This window comes from Thalassophryne amazonica, chromosome 7 (assembly GCF_902500255.1).
Source record: "Thalassophryne amazonica chromosome 7, fThaAma1.1, whole genome shotgun sequence".
Classification (NCBI taxonomy): domain Eukaryota; kingdom Metazoa; phylum Chordata; class Actinopteri; order Batrachoidiformes; family Batrachoididae; genus Thalassophryne; species Thalassophryne amazonica.
Window position 1 is genome coordinate 10857036 of NC_047109.1, and position 23885 is coordinate 10880920.

Consider the following 23885-nt stretch of genomic DNA (forward strand, 5'->3'; position numbering starts at 1 on the left):
TGGAGCACTTTATGTCCATCCGTTGGCGATAGTTGTGTACTCGTTCTGGTAAGTTAGAGTTGCAGTAAATGAGAACCTTTGTGCAGGTCTTTGCTGTTGGTGAGACGACTGGGTTGGCTGGTTGGATAAATGATTGCATACATGCAAGATGAATGAATTCATGTTATGGACTTTAAGTTGGATTTAACAAATCCATATACATTTTCAGTTCAGTTTAAATGAGCCTCTGTTAAATTGTATACTTTTCTTTTTAAAAACATATTTTGAGAACTGTATGTCCATCCGTTGTCTATAGTTCGCGTTGAGTTGCAATAAATGCAAACCTCTGTGCAGGTACTTGTCTTTGCTGTCCTGCTCTCTATGCATCTGGCTTATGAAACATGCTCTGAGAAGGGGGGGGGGCTACGGGGCAAGTAACGCAATAGTTACTTTTACTGGTAGCTAGTTACTTTTATAGTGGAGTAACTCAGTTAGTAACTCATTTACTTTTTGGGAGAAGTAAATAGTAACTGTAACTAATTACTTTTTCAAAGTAACATGCCCAACACTGGTTACAACACCATAACATTTGGTAACTTACGGACAAAGATACTCCAAGGGTTAAAGAACGCTGATGAAACTGTGTTTGAACCACACTGTGGTTAGCCCGACTGACCTTTTTTTTTGAGAGAGAGAGAGAAGAAGAAGAAGAAACTAAACCCTACTCACATCCGGTCACTAGGGGGCAGCAGCGGAATTAAACAGAATACACACAGTCTTCTCTGCATACGCATCTCTCTGTGTAACAGTACACTCCCCGCCTTAATAAATATACCACTCTTATTTAAACATTTTTATCAATCTAAGACAAAAGTACTATTACATCAGTAACAGGTCTAAGGTATGTTTTGGCAGTACCTTGTTTCACAACCTTAACCTTTCTCACTTTGTTATCCTCACTGGGAATAGCTTTGACTACCAAACCAACAGGCCACTCATTACACTTTGCTTGATTGTCTTTTAACAGAATAATATCACCCTGTTTAACATTTGGTTTCTCTCCCTTCCACTTTCGCCTTGTCTGCAGTGTGGCAAGATATTCTTGTTTCCATCTCTTCCAAAAACAATCCGCGAGACCCTGAACTTGTCACCACTGGGCCTTGTAAAGGTCTTTGAGTTCAAAGTCTCCAAGTGGTGTTGAAACAGCACTGGCCTTCAAACAGGGACTAAGGGCCTAGTGTTCATTATGGCCATAACCTCAGCCATAAGGGTGACTAATACCTCATGTTTGAGCCAGGTGGTTGAGGTTCTTAATAGCAAGCCATCAAGGATGTGTCGGACGAGTCCAATCATTCTCTCCCACATATCTCCCATGTGGGATGAATGCAGGGCATTGAATGTCCAAGTGCAGCCTTGGACCTGTAAGTAGTTTTTGATCTCTGGATCTTCAACATGGATTTTTCCTGGTTCTTTCCCTCAGCCCCAACCAGTCTCAGCAGAAGACTGCCCCTCCCTGAGCCTGGTTCTGCTGGAGGTTTCTTCCTGTTAAAAGGGAGTTTTTCCTTCCCACTGTGGCCAAGTGCTTGCTCATAGGGGGTCGTTTTGACCGTTGGGGTTTTTCATGGTTATTGTATGGCCTTGCCTTGCAATATGGAGCGCCTTGGGGCAACTGTTTGTTGTGATTTGGCGCTATATAAGAAAAAAGTTGATTGATTGATTGATTGATTTGTAATTCTTTACAGGCACCAATGAAGTTCGTGCCTTGATCTGATCGTAGGTGTTTCACAGGTCCTCTGATTGACAGGAATCGACGCAAGGCATTTATGAAACTCTTGACTCTATGACTTCTATATGTACGGCCCTGGTACTCAGGTAGGTAAACAGTACAGCCCACCTTTTACTGTCAGCGCTATTAGCTCTTGTGCGGTGGGATGTGACATTCCAAGGCCCAAAAACATCCAGGCCTATATGAATGAATGGTGGGTCAACTGCAAGTCTGTCTGCAGGCAAGCTGGCCATTTTTGTTGTTCTTGTCGGCCTCTCAGTTTCCTACATGTGACACATTTGTGAAGGGTGCTGGAAATTAGTCTCTTGCCCCCAACAACCCATAGTCCTGCTGTGCGCAGAGCCCCTTCAGTGAACTGTCGACCTTGGTTAGCTACTTGGTTGTGGTAATGTCTAACTTGTTGTGGGCTGGGGTGTTTGGCTGGCTTGGTTTTTGTTTTCTGTTTCTCCCACCAGGTGGTATGCCTTCAGGACTGAGTGGCTGAGCATCAGGACCTCACCCTGAACACCTGAGGCTTGTTATCACGTGCAGGTCATCAGGACTCACAGCTGTGGTGTATTTTGTCTTAATCAGAGATTGCTGCATTTAAACCTTGAATGCACAGTGTGTGATTGCCAGAGACTCGACCTTGTGAGCAGACGTGTGAGATCGACGTCAGGAGAACAATCTCACCATCACGGACGCAGAGACCGCTCCAGGTTTGACGCCACAGTCTGTGAAGGAGGATTGGGTGAGGTCTCACGCTCTTCAGCACACTTCCTGAGGTAATTTGGTTTTGGTGACTTTTATGAAGTAATGACAGTGGATTTGGTGTCCCTCACAGCTTGTGTTAGTGAGCTGTCACGTTATGCTAATTGTCTAATCAGCTTCTGCTGCAGTGGAGATTTGAACTGAGTTGTTCCGTGCCTGCAGGGTGAGAAGCTGATATATAGATTTAAGCCAGGAAGTGTTTGCTGATTGCGTGCACCTTTGAGTTGTGTCTCTCTGTGTGGAGTTGGACTCACCTCATGTTTTCTTTCTTCACAGACTCGGTTTGTCGCGGCCACCTGGGGGGTGTCGGCGGGGTCCCTGGGTCCGAACTGCTGTGGCTCCGGACCGTTTGCGCTGCTGAGAGCGTGCCGTGTTTTCACCTCACCAGACCGCAGACTGTTTAGTTGTTTAATATCACTCACTGTTATGTTTATTAAATTCTGTTACCTTTTGAACCGTGCTCTGCTTATTTTATGCTGGGTCCTTCAAACGCTGGGTCGGTTCTCCGCCCGCGTCCGAAACATAACATAACTAAAAGAACGGCCACATGATGAGTACCCGGGATTACCAAGGGGTGTTTCTCCAGATCTGCCAGATCTGCTGATTTTAAGCGTTCCCCAACCCTTAACAAACCCTCACTATCAATGAAGGGGTCAAGTTTTTTAAGTGGACTGCAGGAGGGGATCTCTTTGCCTTTCCTAAGGCTCTCTGCTTCCTCTTTGTAAGTCTCTGTTTGAATGCACTGAATGATTGCTGTTTTGGCTTGTGAGAGTTCTGTAGTATTTGTAAGATTGCAACAGTGCCAACCTTTACATGTACTTGATGCTTTAGAGAATGACTTAGCAAGGTGAATAAGAGTTTTTATTGCTCTTACCAGGGACTTCCAACTTGAGAAACATGCAAACCTGTGGGACCCAAGCCCCTTTTCCTCTATTTTTGTTGCCAGGGAAGTGGCAATTTCAACATCGGCTGAGGGGTCCACAAGGTCAAAAGTCTCTTTGTCCTGTACTGTGTCTCTCTGGTCAGTGTCAGCCTGTGACAGGAACTGTGGGCCAGAAAGCCAGGTGGTATGCTGCAGATGAGCTGCTAGAACAGGTCTAGTCCCATGGTCTGCAGGGTTTTGGTGGTAACATGATGCCACTGGTTTGGTTTGACTTCAGACTTCAGACAACTTTATTGATCCCAAAAAAGGGCAATTATGTTTACACTCCGATTACCTCAGACAAGATACAGTAATTAATCCACAATTACTACTTGTTTACCGTAATAATGGCACACATCAAAATTAAAGACAACACATATACATTTGACATTGTTTATGTTCACTAAACTTGACGCAGTCCGTCATCCGAATTGAGGTAAAGTGGGTGAAGGCCGCTGCAACTGTAAGTCACGCCACCAAGACCAGCTTGAGAGAGAACGAGGCCTGCCACAGGGAGGGAGGGGCAGAGAGTGGTCCAGTGTCCAGACAGACAGCCCGGAAGGCCGCATGAGGCGCCATCGACAGGCCTTATCTGTCCATCCTGGGGGGGATCCCAGTCCTGAATCAGTCCACAAGGTCCCACAGTCAACATCTCAGGACTGGGAAGGGAGGGAGGAAGCAGGGGGAGACGAGGAGCGAGGCTATCAGGAGTGTTCCTCAGGGGGAGGATTTTCTCCCAGCGGCCTTGAAGGACAGCTGGTGTTTGGAAACCAAATAGATATCCAGATTAACAGACGCCTGGCAGATTCCACAGTCTGAAACTTCAGAGTGGCTCCCAATACATCTGAATAGAGGAGAGATGTGGTCTTACAGACGATCAAAGCAGTTTTCCAGTGCAGCCATTCTCCCCGAGATGGATTCCAACGCACGGTTAACACCTGCTGACTGAGCTGACACTGCCCTTCCAATCAAATCAATCATGTGGGGCAGCCTGGATGGGCCGATTAATGCCGCCTCCACCTTCTTAATTTTCTAGTACACCAGTGCTGTGGCCGCTCCACACAGCAGAAACCCAGTCACCACAGCTCCAAATTTAAGTAAACATCTTCAACGTCCTCCATCGACAATGTGTACAGGCACATGACTTGCCACCTCCAGCTGTCCATCACGTAACCCGCCACGTGTCCCGGCAGGACAGGTCAGGTCCTCCGCTCCCGAGTGTCTTGTGGAAAAAATAGTATCAGTAGTGTTCAGAGACCACTAGATCAGATCCAATTTGCCTTTTTGCAGAGGAGCAGGGCTGGCAGCCTCACAGACAAAACACGCTAAGGGAGAGTGGAGGAAATGCGAACCGTGTTGAGCGTTTGGTGTCACGTAGTGGGCCTGCACATATTCGCTGGTCTGCTGAACACGATCTTCAGGAGAAATCTGGGCGTCATCCAGAGGATCTGACTCCATTGCTGCTGCAGCCTCATAAGTTGCTGCTTCTGCTGAGGCCGCTGTAGCGCTCCTCTCCACTTTTAGTCGCTTGGTACTCTGGCAAGGACGGTCGCATTCCTCCCCTCTCTTCTCCTCCTTTCTGCTCTCTATCTCTGCTCTGACCTTCAAAGTCTCAGCTTCACCAGACTGTGAATTCTTCAAATTATGATTTGGATTAACTATAGAATTGATCAGCTGGTCTTTCAACACCATTGACACCATTTGTTTTCGACAAGGAGATCAGGGTTGAAGGACCCTGCGTGCCCTAATGGAGCCTACCCAGCGGGCTATGCTCTCGATGCCTGAGAGAATGGAGTGTGACATGTGGCTCCACTCTCTGTGGAAGACATTGAGGATTCATTCGTATTCACTTTTATGGTGGGAGGTTTGGTGCTGATTGGTTTGTGTGCTGCCCTGACCCACAGGAATATTAGCAAGATGGCTGCTTCCAGAATTTTGTCCCCTCATCAGTCCTTCATGATTGAGTTGGGCAATGCTGTGTAATCTCAGACTGCGTGAATTCTTGAACTCAAATGCAATATGGATTCAATCTCGGAGCAAATCACTGCATTGAAAAGGATTGTAATGCTGAGGACCAGAGAATATTCTTCATAAATTTGGACTCTCGATGGTCAGGGGTGCAGTAAATAGAATTCTGTATCTCTCCGCCAAACATCAACATGGCAGCCTTATCGGCTCCTGAAGGCCGAATTCCCTGCTCTTCCCCCAGAAGGATCTACGACCTTGGAGAAGGAATTCAGCTCCCCCTTCTCATCTATTCCCATGCTCCAGCCTGCTGTTGCCGAGCAACATCAGACTTTACAAACACACAGACAGAAACTCTCAGACTTTACACACACACACACACAGACAGAAATTGACAGAAATTTAATTCATCTGCACATGACGCATGTCTCCCTCCCTCCATCCTTATTACCCCCCCCCCGTGTCTCTCCACTCCCCTCACCCTGGCTTCCTCCTTGCCACCTCAAAGGCAGCGCAGTTTTTACTGCTGCAGCCTTCAACCCCCAAGCTGGACAGCGCGGGCCCCTCCTGCTGCGGCGTTCACCCACTTTGCCTCAATTTGGATGACGGACTATCTGTAAAAACAGCCTGGTGCCATATTCAGCTGTGGACACATCACACCCTGAGTGCAGGTTAATTCCTTCCAAAATATGATTAATTTTTGAATGGCGTCAGTAGTTTCAGCTTTTTAACCTCTTGGTGCCAATGACCTTAACTTTGTCATTTGACACAAAAAACCTCCCCACTTGTTGCATTTTCTGACTTTGATTCAACTATCAGGTGGAAAGCAAATTTCCCAGTGGAAACAGTTTGGTCCTTTATATCAGGTATGGGAGCCGTGCACTGGTACTGTGCATTTCTGCATCCATGCAAGCCACCTTGGGTTGTTAACGTCATCCACCCAGGCAGAGAACCAGTCGTCCATCACGACCTCTTTACAGCAATCAAATATATGCCAGAGCCAGGTCAAATGTGGACATCCACTTTACCTTCTCCAAGTGCTGGCATCCTTAACACTGAGGCACCTGCGTGCTGGATTGTGCACAGAGAAATGCGTCCCATGTCTAAAATGTCACAACTGGATTTGCCTCACAATGGAAATGCCATGTTTCTTCTGAGTCTTCCCCAGGAAATGTTCATTAGACACAATCAGTCCACTAGTGCCTAAGGTTCCTCCCAAGAGAGTACCAAAGACCTCTTATACTTGTTGAGGGTCACTGGTTAACATCCAGCTCTCTAAACCATACAGTAAGGCAGAAAGCACCGGGACCTGAAACACTTGGATCTTCGTTCTCCTGCAAAGATGTCAGCATCACCAAACACCTCTGTCCAATGACTCCAGGCACTCTTCCAGGCCTCTCTCACTCTCAAAGGAGGAGGATCCAGAAACATATTCAGAGGAAACACCTGAAAAGTCTGGCAAAAAACAGACCAACAGTGTGTGATGTGACCAGCTTGGGCCTCCAGCAGCTCTTTGGTGACCTGTTTTTGGGCTTCCAGCATCTCTTCATAGTGTTCCTCCTGGGCTGCCAGCATTCTGGTGTAGTGTGCCTCCTGAACAGCCAATTTCTGTTGGTAATGTTCCAGAGATTGTGTCATAGCCCTCTGATAATTCTCCTTAACTTCAGCCATCAGCCAACTTCCATCAGCCTGTGCATCTTATCCTCCATGTCTGACAGCTGCACTGAGTTTGTTTGAAGATTCAGGCCACACGACTTGAAGGAAGATATCTGAAAGAGATAAATAACAGAAAATTACATGGTTAATTGTTTACTTTTAAATTTGTCTTCATAATTTGTCTTCATAGTCCATAGACCAAACAGGTTTTCAGTCCACATCAGGGGACTAAACACCACTTAGAAAGAAAATAACACATGATCACAATTATCACAGTACAGATCAAAACATCCCACTTACATCCACCCCAATGAAGAATACACCTGTTACACCCGGATGAAGTAGCGGGAAGCATTCAAATGACACACTAACAAATACATTTCCCTGAGGGACGGTTTGTGCAGTATATATTTGTGAATATGAGGAGTTGAAGTTATGCAGCTGTCTAATAGTCGGTCTGCAATGACTTCATGCTCTTTGCAACAGTATGACTCCATGTCTGTTTGCATGACAGAGCAATGCCCGCTTTGGCACCATGGAGTGCTAGCCATTTTGGACCTGCCGTCACACACATCTCTGGCCGCATTTTCCTCCTCGGAATCACTAGAATGTGAGGACTCATCCCCTGAAGCCTCCTCCTCCCTCTCCGGTTCGTACAGGTAGCTGTTTACACCGACTTCATTGAAGTGATAAGCCGTGATTTTGCATATTAAACGCTGTATGAACCGCGGATCTTGACTAAATGAGATGTGAACGTGCTTACCCGGAAACGACTGTACGTCACTTCTGGCCAGCAAAAACTGCTCCCCATTGGTTCTCTCTAAGCGGGTTATTCCTGTGATAAAATTATTCAGTATGCTTGTTTTATGGCGTAAATTTTTACTTAATATGTGCGTATTGTGTTTATGGGTAATAGGTAGCACGACTAACGTTATATTTATGACTAATATTGGTACACTTTAACAGTGTGGCTCCTCATCTCTTTTCTTAAAACCTTCATGTAATATTTTTCTTCATAACTGGCAAAAGTCATCACTAAGTCATCCCACTTTGGATGGAGCAGCTCTCATTTCTAGAAATCTGGCCAATTTTCTTAAATCCTCCAAACCGTGACTATCCAGGGTTGGGACCAGGAAGCAGAGTTGTAGTCTTACACACCTCTCTGCAGCTTCTCTCCCTCTGCCATCCCCTCATTACCCCATCCCCGTAGAGACGGTGTCTGCTCCCAGACTACCAATAACCAGCAAAAATCTATTTAAGCATAAAAATTAAAAAAGAAAAAATAATATAGCACCTTCAACTGCACTACAGACTAAACAGTTAAATGTGGTCTATTAAACATTAGGTCTCTCTCTTCTAAGTCCCTGTTGGTAAATGATATAATAATTGATCAACATATTGATTTATTCTGCCTTACAGAAACCTGGTTACAGCAGGATGAATATGTTAGTTTAAATGAGTCAACACCCCCGAGTCACACTAACTGTCAGAATGCTCGTAGCACGGGCCGGGGCAGAGGATTAGCAGCAATCTTCCATTCCAGCTTATTAATTAATCAAAAACCCAGACAGAGCTTTAATTCATTTGAAAGCTTGACTCTTAGTCTTGTCCATCCAAATTGGAAGTCCCAAAAACCAGTTTTATTTGTTATTATCTATCGTCCACCTGGTCGTTACTGTGAGTTTCTCTGTGAATTTTCAGACCTTTTGTCTGACTTAGTGCTTAGCTCAGATAAGATAATTATAGTGGGCGATTTTAACATCCACACAGATGCTGAGAATGACAGCCTCAACACTGCATTTAATCTATTATTAGACTCTATTGGCTTTGCTCAAAAGTAAATGAGTCCACCCACCACTTTAATCATATCTTAGATCTTGTTCTGACTTATGGTATGGAAATAGAAGACTTAACAGTATTCCCTGAAAACTCCCTTCTGTCTGATCATTTCTTAATAACATTTACATTTACTCTGATGGACTACCCAGCAGTGGGGAATAAGTTTCATTACACTAGAAGTCTTTCAGAAAGCGCTGTAACTAGGTTTAAGGATATGATTCCTTGTTTATGTTCTCTAATGCCATATACCAACACAGTGCAGAGTAGCTACCTAAACTCTGTAAGTGAGATAGAGTATCTCGTCAATAGTTTTACATCCTCATTGAAGACAACTTTGGATGCTGTAGCTCCTCTTAAAAAGAGAGTTTTAAATCAGAAGTGTCTGACTCCGTGGTATAACTCACAAACTCGTAGCTTAAAGCAGATAACCCGTAAGTTGGAGAGGAAATGGCGTCTCACTAATTTAGAAGATCTTCACTTAGCCTGGAAAAAGAGTCTGTTGCTCTATAAAAAAAAAGCCCTCCGTAAAGCTAGGACATCTTTCTACTCATCACTAATTGAAGAAAATAAGAACAACCCCAGGTTTCTTTTCAGCACTGTAGCCAGGCTGACAAAGAGTCAGAGCTCTATTGAGCTGAATATTCCATTAACTTTAACTAGTAATGACTTCATGACTTTCTTTGCTAACAAAATTTTAACTATTAGAGAAAAAATTACTCATAACCATCCCAAAGACGTATCGTTATCTTTGGCTGCATTCAGTGATGCCGGTATTTGGTTAGACTCTTTCTCTCCGATTGTTCTGTCTGAGTTATTTTCATTAGTTACTTCATCCAAACCATCAACATGTTTATTAGACCCCATTCCTACCAGGCTGCTCAAGGAAGCCCTACCATTATTTAATGCTTCGATCTTAAATATGATCAATCTATCTTTGTTAGTTGGCTATGTACCACAGGCTTTTAAGGTGGCAGTAATTAAACCATTACTTAAAAGCCATCACTTGACCCAGCTATCTTAGCTAATTATAGGCCAATCTCCAACCTTCCTTTTCTCTCAAAAATTCTTGAAAGGGTAGTTGTAAAACAGCTAACTGATCATCTGCAGAGGAATGGTCTATTTGAAGAGTTTCAGTCAGGTTTTAGAATTCATCATAGTACAGAAACAGCATTAGTGAAGGTTACAAATGATCTTCTTATGGCCTCGGACAGTGGACTCATCTCTGTGCTTGTTCTGTTAGACCTCAGTGCTGCTTTTGATACTGTTGACCATAAAATTTTATTACAGAGATTAGAGCATGCCATAGGTATTAAAGGCACTGCGCTGCAGTGGTTTGAATCATATTTGTCTAATAGATTACAATTTGTTCATGTAAATGGGGAATCTTCTTCACAGACTAAAGTTAATTATGGAGTTCCACAAGGTTCTGTGCTAGGACCAATTTTATTCACTTTATACATGCTTCCCTTAGGCAGTATTATTAGACGGTATTGCTTAAATTTTCATTGTTATGCAGATGATACCCAGCTTTATCTATCCATGAAGCCAGAGGACACACACCAATTGGCTAAACTGCAGGATTGTCTTACAGACATAAAGACATGGATGACCTCTAATTTCCTGCTTTTAAACTCAGATAAAACTGAAGTTATTGTACTTGGCCCCACAAATCTTAGAAACATGGTGTCTAACCAGATCCTTACTCTGGATGGCATTACCCTGACCTCTAGTAATACTGTGAGAAATCTTGGAGTCATTTTTGATCAGGATATGTCATTCAAAGCGCATATTAAACAAATATGTAGGACTGCTTTTTTGCATTTACGCAATATCTCAAAAATCAGAAAGGTCTTGTCTCAGAGTGATGCTGAAAAACTAATTCATGCATTTATTTCCTCTAGGCTGGACTATTGTAATTCATTATTATCAGGTTGTCCTAAAAGTTCCCTAAAAAGCCTTCAGTTAATTCAAAATGCTGCAGCTAGAGTACTGACGGGGACTAGAAGGAGAGAGCATATCTCACCCATATTGGCCTCTCTTCATTGGCTTCCTGTTAATTCTAGAATAGAATTTAAAATTCTTCTTCTTACTTATAAGGTTTTGAATAATCAGGTCCCATCTTATCTTAGGGACCTCGTAGTACCATATCACCCCAATAGAGCGCTTCGCTCTCAGACTGCAGGCTTACTTGTAGTTCCTAGGGTTTGTAAGAGTAGAATGGGAGGCAGAGCCTTCAGCTTTCAGGCTCCTCTCCTGTGGAACCAGCTCCCAATTCAGATCAGGGAGACAGACACCCTCTCTACTTTTAAGATTAGGCTTAAAACTTTCCTTTTTGCTAAAGCTTATAGTTAGGCTGGATCAGGTGACCCTGAACCATCCCTTAGTTATGCTGCTATAGACGTAGACTGCTGGGGGGTTCCCATGATGCACTGTTTCTTTCTCTTTTTGCTCTGTATGCACCACTCTGCATTTAATCATTAGTGATCGATCTCTGCTCCCCTCCACAGCATGTCTTTTTCCTGGTTCTCTCCCTCAGCCCCAACCAGTCCCAGCAGAAGACTGCCCCTCCCTGAGCCTGGTTCTGCTGGAGGTTTCTTCCTGTTAAAAGGGAGTTTTTCCTTCCCACTGTAGCCAAGTGCTTGCTCACAGGGGGTCGTTTTGACCGTTGGGGTTTTACATAATTATTGTATGGCCTTGCCTTGCAATATAAAGCGCCTTGGGGCAACTGTTTGTTGTGATTTGGCGCTATATAAAAAAAATTGATTGATTGATTGACTAGAAGGAGAGAGCATATCTCACCCATATTGGCCTCTCTTCATTGGTTTCCTGTTAATTCTAGAATAGAATTTAAAATTCTTCTCCTTACTTATAAGGTTTTGAATAATCAGGTCCCATCTTATCTTAGGGACCTCGTAGTACCATATCACCCCAATAGAGCGCTTCGCTCTCAGACTGCAGGCTTACTTGTAGTTCCTAGGGTTTGTAAGAGTAGAATGGGAGGCAGAGCCTTCAGCTTTCAGGCTCCTCTCCTGTGGAACCAGCTCCCAATTCAGATCAGGGAGACAGACACCCTCTCTACTTTTAAGATTAGGCTTAAAACTTTCCTTTTTGCTAAAGCTTATAGTTAGTGCTGGATCAGGTGACCCTGAACCATCCCTTAGTTATGCTGCTATAGACGTAGACTGCCTGGGGGTTCCCATGATACACTGTTTCTTTCTCTTTTTGCTCTGTATGCACCACTCTGCATTTAATCATTAGTGATCGATCTCTGCTCCCCTCCACAGCATGTCTTTTTCCTGGTTCTCTCCCTCAGCCCCAACCAGTCCCAGCAGAAGACTGCCCCTCCCTGAGCCTGGTTCTGCTGGAGGTTTCTTCCTGTTAAAAGGGAGTTTTTCCTTCCCACTGTAGCCAAGTGCTTGCTCACAGGGGGTCGTTTTGACCATTGGGGTTTTACATAATTATTGTATGGCCTTGCCTTACAATATAAAGCGCCTTGGGGCAACTGTTTGTTGTGATTTGGCGCTATATAAAAAAATTGATTGATTGATTGATACTGTTTTGGAATGTAAATCCTCAAAAGTTTTGCGCAGCAGTCTGTGTCTGTAGCTTCATGCAGCGTCTTTTAAACAGCCATGGAAGCTTTATTCCTAGTTAGTTAAACTTGCTGCAAATCGACATGGAGTTTTTATTTTCCGTTACGGGCGATAGTGTTAAAGCTGTCAGGGACACGATCTGTCACAAACTGTGGCCTGAATCCGCACTGGAAACGAACCCACTTCAAGTCCAGGCAGACGAAACCGGGTCAACAATGGACAACGACGTCTTGAGGCCCAAAGCAGGTCGGTGTGACTTTAAGTAAGACTGGAGAAAGCTGGAAACGGCAAGTTTTCTGAATAATATTTCCAATCGTACAGCGTAGTGCCAAACTCCATTGAGAAAATATGTTAAATTTAAGTTTCTCACATAAATTACTTAAACTGTAGAAACAGTTTGATCTCTATCAATAAACACGAGTCGGCCTATTATTCTGCTTTGCCCTTTACACTGTAATCATCAGAATGTGACAATTATTAGCGTGAAAACAAACTATTTGACAAAGCCTTTAGCAGTGACGTCACGTGTCGTTTGTTTTGGGTCAATGATTTAAAAAAAACACAAACCTGTTAAACAGTGGTCTCAATCATACACTGATCCAATCCAATTCTTGACTGCAAAGATCACAGCATCGCCTGTGAAGTCAATGTCGTTTCATCTTTTTCACCAACAAAGCACCTAAAGTGCTGGTTTCCAAACTCCCAGTACATGCAAGCATTGGACAGAGCACATCCCTGAGGAACGCCAGTATTCAGTGCAAAAGACTCAGAGATTCTGCTTCCATACAGCGCTCACAGTACCTTTACCTTTTGGTAAATGCTTGACAGAAAGTCCAGGATAAACATAATGGAGAACAAAATGAGCAAAAACTTACCAGTCTGTCCTTGAATATTTAAATATGTAGTGATGCTCTTAAAATTTCTTGAATGTGGAGAATTAATTTCTTTGTTTGCTCGCTGCTGTGGTCACAGTGATGCTGTCAACTGTACAAACATTTGTAAAGTGCATTTTATGTCCTTTGTGATGGGTTATAGGTCACATGCCTTGATGACATATGAGACTTTGTTCTCATGGGCTTTGTGACATCATGAGGTGACATAATTTAATCTGTATCACTAATGATGATGGTGAAGAGCTTAAAAAAACCCAAATAATGAAAGTTTCAAAGGTTTGAGATTAGGGCTGAAACAATTAATCGATTAATTCGATTACAGATTGCAAATTCTTTGAAAGCTCTTTCCAATGAACCTATGCATGTGTGGGTGAAAAAAACTTTTATGTAAAATGCAGAAATTTGGAGAAATTTTGACAAACTGTGCTGCTTTTCTCTCTCTATTGTCGATATTTGTTAACATGTTTTAATAAAAGTAGGCTTGTTTTAAAGCCCTTTAACTGTTCTTTCTAATGAAGCCATACATGCCTGGGTAGAAAAAAATGTTTTATGTAAAGTGTGGAAATTTGGGGGGAAAATATGCCATTCTGTTCATTTACTGTGATGGGTTTTTTTTCCTGTCATCATGATTCTTGATGGATTTTTATGAATGAGGCCTTGTAAGTTGTATTCAAGCTGATTCAAAGCTCTAATTAACCCATACATGCCTGGATAAACAATCCTTATGGATTAAAATATAAATCTGAATTATGCCTTGCCATTGTGCTCATTTACTTTGCTGCTTTTACCTCCTCCATCCCCTCCAACCACAGTTAAAATTTAAATGCCGCCTGTGACCACCGTGTACATATTATATTAAACAACACTGCAAGTATATATACATAAATATATTTAAACATTTTTGTTTCTATATCTGTATGCATGTGAACGCAGCTTAATGAAAAGAACTTATGGCGTTGAGTCTCATTATAGTCTCTATTTCCATGTCCCTTCCTCTCCCTCTCCAGAATTCTCTCTCTCTGTGTCTCTCTCTATTTCATTTGTTTCTCAGTTGTGTAGTTGTTTTAATCACAACACCCACTTCACAATCTGCTGTGTCTCACAGATGCAGTTTGCTAGGACAGTGCAGCTCAAAGGCCAGTCCACAGTAAATCACAAAAACACCAAAGCTGCTAATGTAGAAATAGCTGGTGCAACACTGACATCTCGTGGTGCTGTTTCAAATTGCAGGTGACCTAAAAGCCCAAGAGCAGAAATCAGACCCAGTCTGAACCACGAGCCAGAAATGACCAGCGCTCCCAGCTGTGCCTCCAGTGTCCTCGGTCAAACATCTCAGCTGCTAAAAGCACCGATCTGTCCGAGATCATTACTTCCACAGGAATGAAATAGATTGAAAAATCACCCCATCAAGCAGCAGTGACCTTTCAGTGTCAGTGTGTCTGTGTGTTCTGTTCCCTCTGTGTCTGTGTGTCCACTGCTGTCATAGCTTACAACGAATGGATTTAGTTAAGTGGAGCTTTCAAGGAAAGGTAACACACACAGGAGAAAAACAGCACTCACTCACTCATCAATATGATGCAGTTGGTTGTCATGACAGCAGAAGAGAGCAGCCTGCAGAGTTTAGAGTGGGCAGCTGAGTGGACAAGGAGCTGGACCGCCAACATGTAGACCCGCGTTCGAATCCCACTCATGCTTCCTGTCTGTGTCCTTGGACAAGATGCTTTGTAAATGGGTGCTGACATTGGCTGGAGAAATAACCTACGTCAGACTGACGTCCCACCCAGGGGGAGTCACAGGCTCTCATCCGGTTCACTGTACAGAATCTGGAGATATGCACCAGCAGGTCTTGGGGTCTATAAAGGACTTAGTGAGAGAGAGCGATGCACATCAGCACCGCTCTAGTGAAGCAAAAACACTTTGGATTTTACTTTTCCTGCTGTTGCTGAACTTTAAAGAGAAAACTTGTTGCTGGTTATCAAAATTATATTTTGTTGTCCAAAAAAAACTTTATAAAGCTTTCCAACTGTGACGAGGAAGTCTATCTATCTATCCATCCATCCATCCATCCATCCCCATTTCATCTATTTTTGAAATGTGTCATATTTCCATTAGAAGAAGAAGCATCTTTATTGTCACTGTACATACTGTAGTTGTAGATATAATGAAATTTGTCCTCTGCATTTAACCATTCTGTTTACAGTTAGACACTGTTATGAAGAATAGAATAAGGATGTTAGTCCTATGTTGGCGTTGAGGTCCACTGGTGCCGGTGCTTATCCCCAGATACTACAGCATGAAGCTACAACTCCCCCCGGACAGGCCTCCAGTCCATTGAAGTTACTTCCCCAACCAAGGCCAGTATCTGTTTCCTGCTGGATGGACTGGAACAAGACTGATGGAGAGTCTTGTCCAAGGACACAGGCAGGTAGCGTGACAGGGAATCAAAGCCAGTTTGACATATTGGTAGCCAATATCTCTCCCACTGAGCTGCCTGCTCTGCATACCCCCATTATGCCAACTTATAATTGATCAAATCCTAAAAATTAGCAAAGTGGGAATAGTTTTGGTGTTGGCAAACTCTCCTCTTGACTTCAACCTACACGCACATTACAGTAAATGGAATGTTTTCTAAAAATCAGATTCATGTGACGGCCGATCCTTCAAGTGCTTTACAGCAATTCATAAATTCACTCATTAACACACCAGCGTCAGGTGCTGCCATGCCAGATGATGAACAGCAAACTGGGAGCAAGAAGAATTTATAGGCACCTGAGGTGGGAACTGAACAACCGACCTTTAAGTTAATGGACATCATGCTTGTCCACCTTTGCTATACTATGAGATAACACTGGTCAACACGACTTTTCTTGCATGGAGGGTTTCAACAGATTTTAGGTCATTTGAGGACACTGAATCCAAATCTGGTATTCGTTTTTGCCAGTGTTTTGAGATAGGAAAACAAGTTTTAAAAGAATTATATTTTTTGCAGAAACTTAAAAAATTATGTTGCGTTTAAGCACTCATATATGGAATAATGTTTGCAATGGAAGCCATTTACTCCCTTAAGAATGCATTTACAAAGCTGCTTTTACGCTTGCACCCTTTTTGAACATTATTGACCAAAGTATACAAATACAACCCCAATTCCAATGAAGTTGGGACGTTGTGTGAAATGTAAATAAAAACAGAATACAGTGATTTGCAAATCCTCTTCAATCTATATTCAGTTGAATACACCACAAAGACAAGATATTTAATGTTCAAACTGATAAACTTTATTGTTTTTGTGCGAATATTTGTTTATTTTGAAATGGATGCCTGCATACATTTCAAAAAAACTGAGACGGGCAACAAAAGACTGGAAAAGTTGATGAATGCTCAAAGAACACCTATTTGGAGCATTCAACAGGTGAACAGTTTAATTGGAAACAGGTGAGTGTCATGATTGGGTATAAAACCAGCATCCCCAAAAGGCTCAGCTGTTCACAAGCAAAGATGGGGTGAGGATCACCACTTTGTGAACAACTGTGTCAAAAAATAATCCAACAGTCCAACAATGTTTCTCAACATTCAATTGCAAGGGATTTAGGGATTCCATCATCTATATAACATAATCAAAAGATTCAGAGAATCTGGAGAACTTTCTACACATAAACGGCAAGACTAAAAACCAACATTGAATGCCCGTGATCTTCGATCCCTCAGGCGGCACTGCATTATAAACCGACATCATTGTGTAAAGGATCTTACTGTGTGGGCTCAGGAACACTTCAGAAAACCATTGTCAGTTAACACAGTTCGTCACTACATCTACAAATGCAAGTTAAAACTCTACCATGCAAAGCGAAAGCCATACATCAACAACATCCAGAAACGCTGCCGCCTTCTCTGGGCCCAAGCTCATTTGAAATGGACACATGCAAAGTGGAAAAGTGTGCAGTGGTCTGATGAGTCCACATTTCAAATTGTTTTTGAAAATCATGGATGTTGTGTCCTCCAGACAAAAGAGGAAAAAGACCATCCAGATTGTTACCAGTGCAAAGTTCAAAAGCCAACATCTGTGATGGTATGGGGGTGTGTTAGTGCCCATGGCATGAGCAACTTACACGTGTGATGGCACCATCAATGCTGAAAGTTACATCCAGGATCAGTCGAGTGAGTATCCGAGAAATTGTGTAACAGCTGGACATGTCACAACTTGTCCTGTGAGACTTCCAACACGGACGTGCTTTTTGTTGTGCTCCATGAGCAGCTCCGTCCTGACGCGCGGATTCCTCCGCACGTCTTTCATTACAAAATCTCCTGTAACAGTGGAATGTGCCGCAAAAGTGCTGATGTCCAACTCTTCCACAATTTCTCTGGTAGTCAGACGACGTCCCGGATCAACACAGCCTTCACTTTGGAAATGATCTGGTCGTTTCAGCCTGTCGATGGCCGCTCGAAGCGCGGTGCACCCTGCGCCGCTGTGGGCCATCTTTAATCCGGTTGTAATGATCCTTAATCTGTGTGACGCCCAGAGTATCCTCACCGAAAGCTGTCTGAATCTTCCGAATGGTTTCCACCTGGCTGTCTCTCACAGTTTCTGGAAAAATTTGATTCAGCGCTGCTCCAATCGCTCAGCCATTTTCCTGACAATGAAAATCTGACGCGGGGGGTGGACCAGTGCTCACTCAAAGCCTGCCCACAGGCGAATGACGCAACCGACAGGCGTAAAAAAAAGTCACGCATGCGCACGAAGGTTCAAGCTTGGCTGATGCAACCGCACATGATTCAAATCCATATAGTTTTTGAAAAAAATAAAAAAGTCAGATAGTTTTCTAACAGACCTCGTATATGTTTTAAAATGGCAACATTTCTTAGCCTTACCACTTTGTCTTGAAACAGCTATTTTTCTAACTTTGTGGCTACTTCTCATATCAAGCATGGAAGCAAAAGCTGCAGTCTCGCACTCCTCTTTGGCGTATTACAACTCGTGTTCACATTTTATGAACCTGGTTTAAAAACAATGCTTTTGAAGCTGCTTTTGTGCATGATTAGTGACGTCAAACTTGTGAGTGAATGAGCAACTTTTGCGTAATCCACCAATATGGAACATGCAGATTGCAAAAAGCGTGATGTGATAGAAGAAATCTGAGCTCAGATTTGGATTCAGCACCCCAAAATTACCCTAAATCCATTGCAAAAGTTCATGCAAGAATTTTTTTTGACCAGTGTAATCTCATGAAGCAGGCACCAGCCCTCAGAGCGAGCGGGGGGGTTCAGTCTCCTGACTACGTGCAACAACAAGGTTCTTCCAGCAGCTCTTTGAAGTCGCTCCAAAATGAGAGCTACTGCTGCTGAGTTTAGGAAAAAAATCATTTAAAAGACGCCGGGCGGGTTGGATGTCACTTCAAATGGAAACTCAGTCAGGCTTTGAACAGACTGACGGGCTGTGAAACAGCTGAGTCTGGTTCTGTTTGAGAGTGACGTCCACGTCTCATAATCACCTCAACTAACTGAATTTGTGGCACAGTGCAGACTGTGACAGACTAAAAGATGGCAACATTAATATAAAATATGACAATGGTTGGGGGGGAGGACAACACTCCAACAACAAGTGTGAGATCGACAGACAGATTGAGGCAGCCTCTGAGGTCCTGTGGACTCTACCGGACCCCCGTGGTGAAGACCAAGCTGAGCCCGAAGGGGAAACCCTCAGTTTACCTATGGTCATGAAGTTCAAGACATGCTCAGTGACTTGGAAATGTTTTTGTGTTCATCAACTGGCTGTAAAAGTGATGATTTAATCCTTATATTTAGAATAAACTGTCCCCATCCCAACTTTCTTTGGCTGGCGTAAAGCCGAATACATTTGTTTTGGGGTGAAAGGAGCTGAGCTGAGATCTTCTGATCAGAGCTGTGCTGAGTTTGGAAGAATGTTGCTGCCTTGAGCTGAAGCTGTGAAGCTTTTCAGGTCTGGGATGGAGTTCAGAACACTGGGCCGATGAGATTTTCAAAGTGCTGCTTGTTTCAACTCTTCTTCAAGGATGAGATCACAGCCCTTGTGATGTCATCAACACGGTAACAGTCTACAGATTCAAACCTTTGGCTGGTCGATGGAAGCTGCAGCCATCCATCAAAACTCCAAATTCTTTGTTCATGGTGCCTGTGAGGCTGATAAAATCCTACACCTCCCTGATATTCATCCCCCATTAAAACAAAGTCTCAGGCTCCTCTGCAGGTGTCTGATGTGTGTCTGCAGAGCTGCAGTATCCACCGGCTGTGTGAAGTCATGCAGGCGTTCCGGTGCATGTCACGGCTGTGTGTGCAGCTGTGAGAGGGAGATTCGGCTCATTGCCTTTGCCACCAGCCAGATTCCTCGAGTGTTGGACCCGAGGCAGGGGGCCCCAGACCCAGAGGGTTTCTGACAGGTTCATAAGAACCAGTGGCAGAAGCAGAAACCAAATTTCTGCTGACCTGCACTCACACAATCATACAACCGTGATGAAACCGTCTGTGAATGTATTCAGTAACCTGATCTTGTTCTGGTTCTTTCTCCCACAGGCTTGTTTTTATGTAATCATCATCATCACCATCATCATTATTATCATTATTAATAAATATCTGATGGAGTTACTGTTGTTGGGTTGCAATTCTACAATTCTTTCAATGCAGATGCTGAAAGCATGTTCTGTTCCTCCCATGCAAGATGTTCTACTCCACAACGGGAGTGGCTTGGGGATTAAGGGCCTTGCTCAAGGGCACCTTGGTGAGTTTCTTGTCTAATGGGGATTCAAGCCAAGGATCCCCTGGTCACAAGCCCACCTCTCTGACCTCTCTAACCGCTGCCTGACACTCAACAGTCAAAGATAACTGGACTGTATAAGAGAAGAACCCACTGTGCCATCATGTGGCTCCATGAGTTAATGGTCAATTTATTACTGTGTTATTACACATTATGGTGATTCAGATTATTGTGAAGTGAAAATTTAGAGCATGCACACATGGGCTTTGACATTGACCCTTGACCTATTGTCTAAACATTCAGTTGTCTAAACATTCAATCGCAGAGAGATGCTTGAAAAAATCAAGTTCAAAGGTGAATTAGTTAAAAACAAAGCATGCACACATGGACTTTGACCTTTACCTATGACCTTGACTTTGAAGCCCAGAGAAGGTAAGGTCATTACCCGGCACATGCCAAAACATTAACGACAAAGCTCAATTAGTTCAACCCTTAGACCATGTACACTTTGCCACTTACCCTTGACCTATGACCGTGAGCTTTAACGTTAGATATGGTAGGGTCATTATCAGGTGCATGAAAAATCTAAACGCAACACTTTTGGTTTTGCTCCCATTTTGTATGAGATGAACTCAAAGATCTAAAACTTTTTCCACACACAATATCACCATTTCCCTCAAATATTGTTCACAAACCAGTCTAAATCTGTGATAGTGAGCACTTCTCCTTTGCTGAGATAATCAATCAATCAATCAATCAATTTTTTTTATATAGCGCCAAATCACAACAAACAGTTGCCCCAAGGCGCTTTATATTGTAAGGCAAGGCCATACAATAATTATGTAAAACCCCAACGGTCAAAACGACCCCCCTGTGAGCAAGCACTTGGCTACAGTGGGAAGGAAAACTCCCTTTTAACAGGAAGAAACCTCCAGCAGAACCAGGCTCAGGGAGGGGCAGTCTTCTGCTGGGACTGGTTGGGGCTGAGGGAGAGAACCAAGAAAAAGACATGCTGTGGAGGGGAGCAGAGATCGATCACTAATGATTAAATGCAGAGTGGTGCATACAGAGCAAAAAGAGAAAGAAACAGTGCATCATGGGAACCCCCCAGCAGTCTACGTCTATAGCAGCATAACTAAGGGATGGTTCAGGGTCACCTGATCCAGCCCTAACTATAAGCTTTAGCAAAAAGGAAGTTTTAAGCCTAATCTTAAAAGTAGAGAGGGTGTCTGTCTCCCTGATCTGAATTGGGAGCTGGTTCCACAGGAGAGGAGCCTGAAAGCTGAAGGCTCTGCCTCCCATTCTACTCTTACAAACCCTAGGAACTACAAGTAAGCCTGCAGTCTGAGAGCGAAGCGCTCTATTGGGGTGATATGGTACTACGAGGTCCCTAAGATAAGATGGGACCTGATTATTCAAAACCTTATAAGTAAGAAGAAGAATTTTAAATTCTATTCTAGAATTAACAGGAAGCCAATGAAGAGAGGCCAATATGGGTGAGATATGCTCTCTCCTTCTAGTCCCCGTCAGTACTCTAGCTGCAGCATTTTGAATTAACTGAAGGCTTTTTAGGGAACTTTTAGGACAACCTGATAATAATGAATTACAATAGTCCAGCCTAGAGGAAATAAATGCATGAATTAGTTTTTCAGCATCACTCTGAGACAAGACCTTTCTGATTTTAGAGATATTGCGTAAATGCAAAAAAGCAGTCCTACATATTTGTTTAATATGCGCTTTGAATGACATATCCTGATCAAAAATGACTCCAAGATTTCTCACAGTATTACTAGAGGTCAGGGTAATGCCATCCAGAGTAAGGATCTGGTTAGACACCATGTTTCTAAGATTTGTGGGGCCAAGTACAATAACTTCAGTTTTATCTGAGTTTAAAAGCAGGAAATTAGAGGTCATCCATGTCTTTATGTCTGTAAGACAATCCTGCAGTTTAGCTAATTGGTGTGTGTCCTCTGGCTTCATGGATAGATAAAGCTGGGTATCATCTGCGTAACAATGAAAATTTAAGCAATACCGTCTAATAATACTGCCTAAGGGAAGCATGTATAAAGTAAATAAAATTGGTCCTAGCACAGAACCTTGTGGAACTCCATAATTAACTTTAGTCTGTGAAGAAGATTCCCCATTTACATGAACAAATTGTAATCTATTAGACAAATATGATTCAAACCACCGCAGCGCAGTGCCTTTAATACCTATGCATGCTCTAATCTCTGTAATAAAATTTTATGGTCAACAGTATCAAAAGCAGCACTGAGGTCTAACAGAACAAGCACAGAGATGAGTCCACTGTCCGAGGCCATAAGAAGATCATTTGTAACCTTCACTAATGCTGTTTCTGTACTATGATGAATTCTAAAACCTGACTGAAACTCTTCAAATAGACCATTCCTCTGCAGATGATCAGTTAGCTGTTTTACAACTACCCTCTCAAGAATCTTTGAGAGAAAAGGAAGGTTGGAGATTGGCCTATAATTAGCTAAGATAGCTGGGTCAAGTGATGGCTTTTTAAGTAATGGTTTAATTACTGCCACCTTAAAAGCCTGTGGTACATAGCCAACTAACAAAGATAGATTGATCATATTTAAGATCGAAGCATTAAATAATGGTAGGGCTTCCTTGAGCAGCCTGGTAGGAATGGGGTCTAATAAACATGTTGATGGTTTGGATGAAGTAACTAATGAGAATAACTCAGACAGAACAATCGGAGAGAAAGAGTCTAACCAAATACCGGCATCACTGAAAGCAGCCAAAGATAACGATACGTCTTTGGGATGGTTAGGAGTAATTTTTTCTCTAATAGTTAAAAGTTGTTAGCAAAGAAAGTCATGAAGTCATTACTAGTTAAAGTTAATGGAATACTCAGCTCAATAGAGCTCTGACTCTTTGTCAGCCTGGCTACAGTGCTGAAAAGAAACCTGGGGTTGTTCTTATTTTCTTCAATTAGTGATGAGTAGAAAGATGTCCTAGCTTTACGGAGGGCTTTTTTTATAGAGCAACAGACTCTTTTTCCAGGCTAAGTGAAGATCTTCTAAATTAGTGAGACGCCATTTCCTCTCCAACTTACGGGTTATCTGCTTTAAGCTACGAGTTTGTGAGTTATACCACGGAGTCAGACACTTCTGATTTAAAGCTCTCTTTTTCAGAGGAGCTACAGCATCCAAAGTTGTCTTCAATGAGGATGTAAAACTATTGACGAGATACTCTATCTCCCTTACAGAGTTTAGGTAGCTACTCTGCACTGTGTTGGTATATGGCATTAGAGAACATAAAGAAGGAATCATATCCTTAAACCTAGTTACAGCGCTTTCTGAAAGACTTCTAGTGTAATATGTATAATATAATATATAATGTATGTATAATATATAATCCATCCCACCTCACAGGTGTGCCATACCAAGATGCTGATTAGACACCATGATTAGTGCGCAGGTGTGCCTTAGACTGCCCACAATAAAAGGCCACTCTGAAAGGTGCAGTTTTGTTTTATTGGGGGGGGATACCAGTCAGTATCTGGTGTGACCACCATTTGCCTCATGCAGTGCAACACATCTCCTTCGCATCATCCGTGAAGAGAACACCTCTCCAACGTGCCAAACGGCAGCAAATGTGAGCATTTGCCCACTCAAATCGGTTACGACGACGAACTGCAGTCGGGTCGAGACCCCGATGAGGACGACAAGCATGCAGATGAGCTTCCCTGAGACAGTTTCTGACAGTTTGTGCAGAAATTCTTTGGTTATGCAAACCGATTGTTTCA

General features: G+C 43.0%; 1 long non-coding RNA gene across 1 annotated transcript; it reads right to left on the bottom strand.

Annotated features, from left to right (window-relative positions):
- Positions 1–58: 58 nt before the first annotated feature.
- On the bottom strand, positions 59–23780 carry LOC117513623. Its single transcript, XR_004561653.1, has 3 exons — positions 23770–23780; positions 8213–8220; positions 59–224 (listed from the first exon to the last, which is right to left on the bottom strand). It is a non-coding gene; the product is annotated as an uncharacterized LOC117513623 (long non-coding RNA).
- Between the last annotated feature and the right edge of the window lie 105 nt (positions 23781–23885).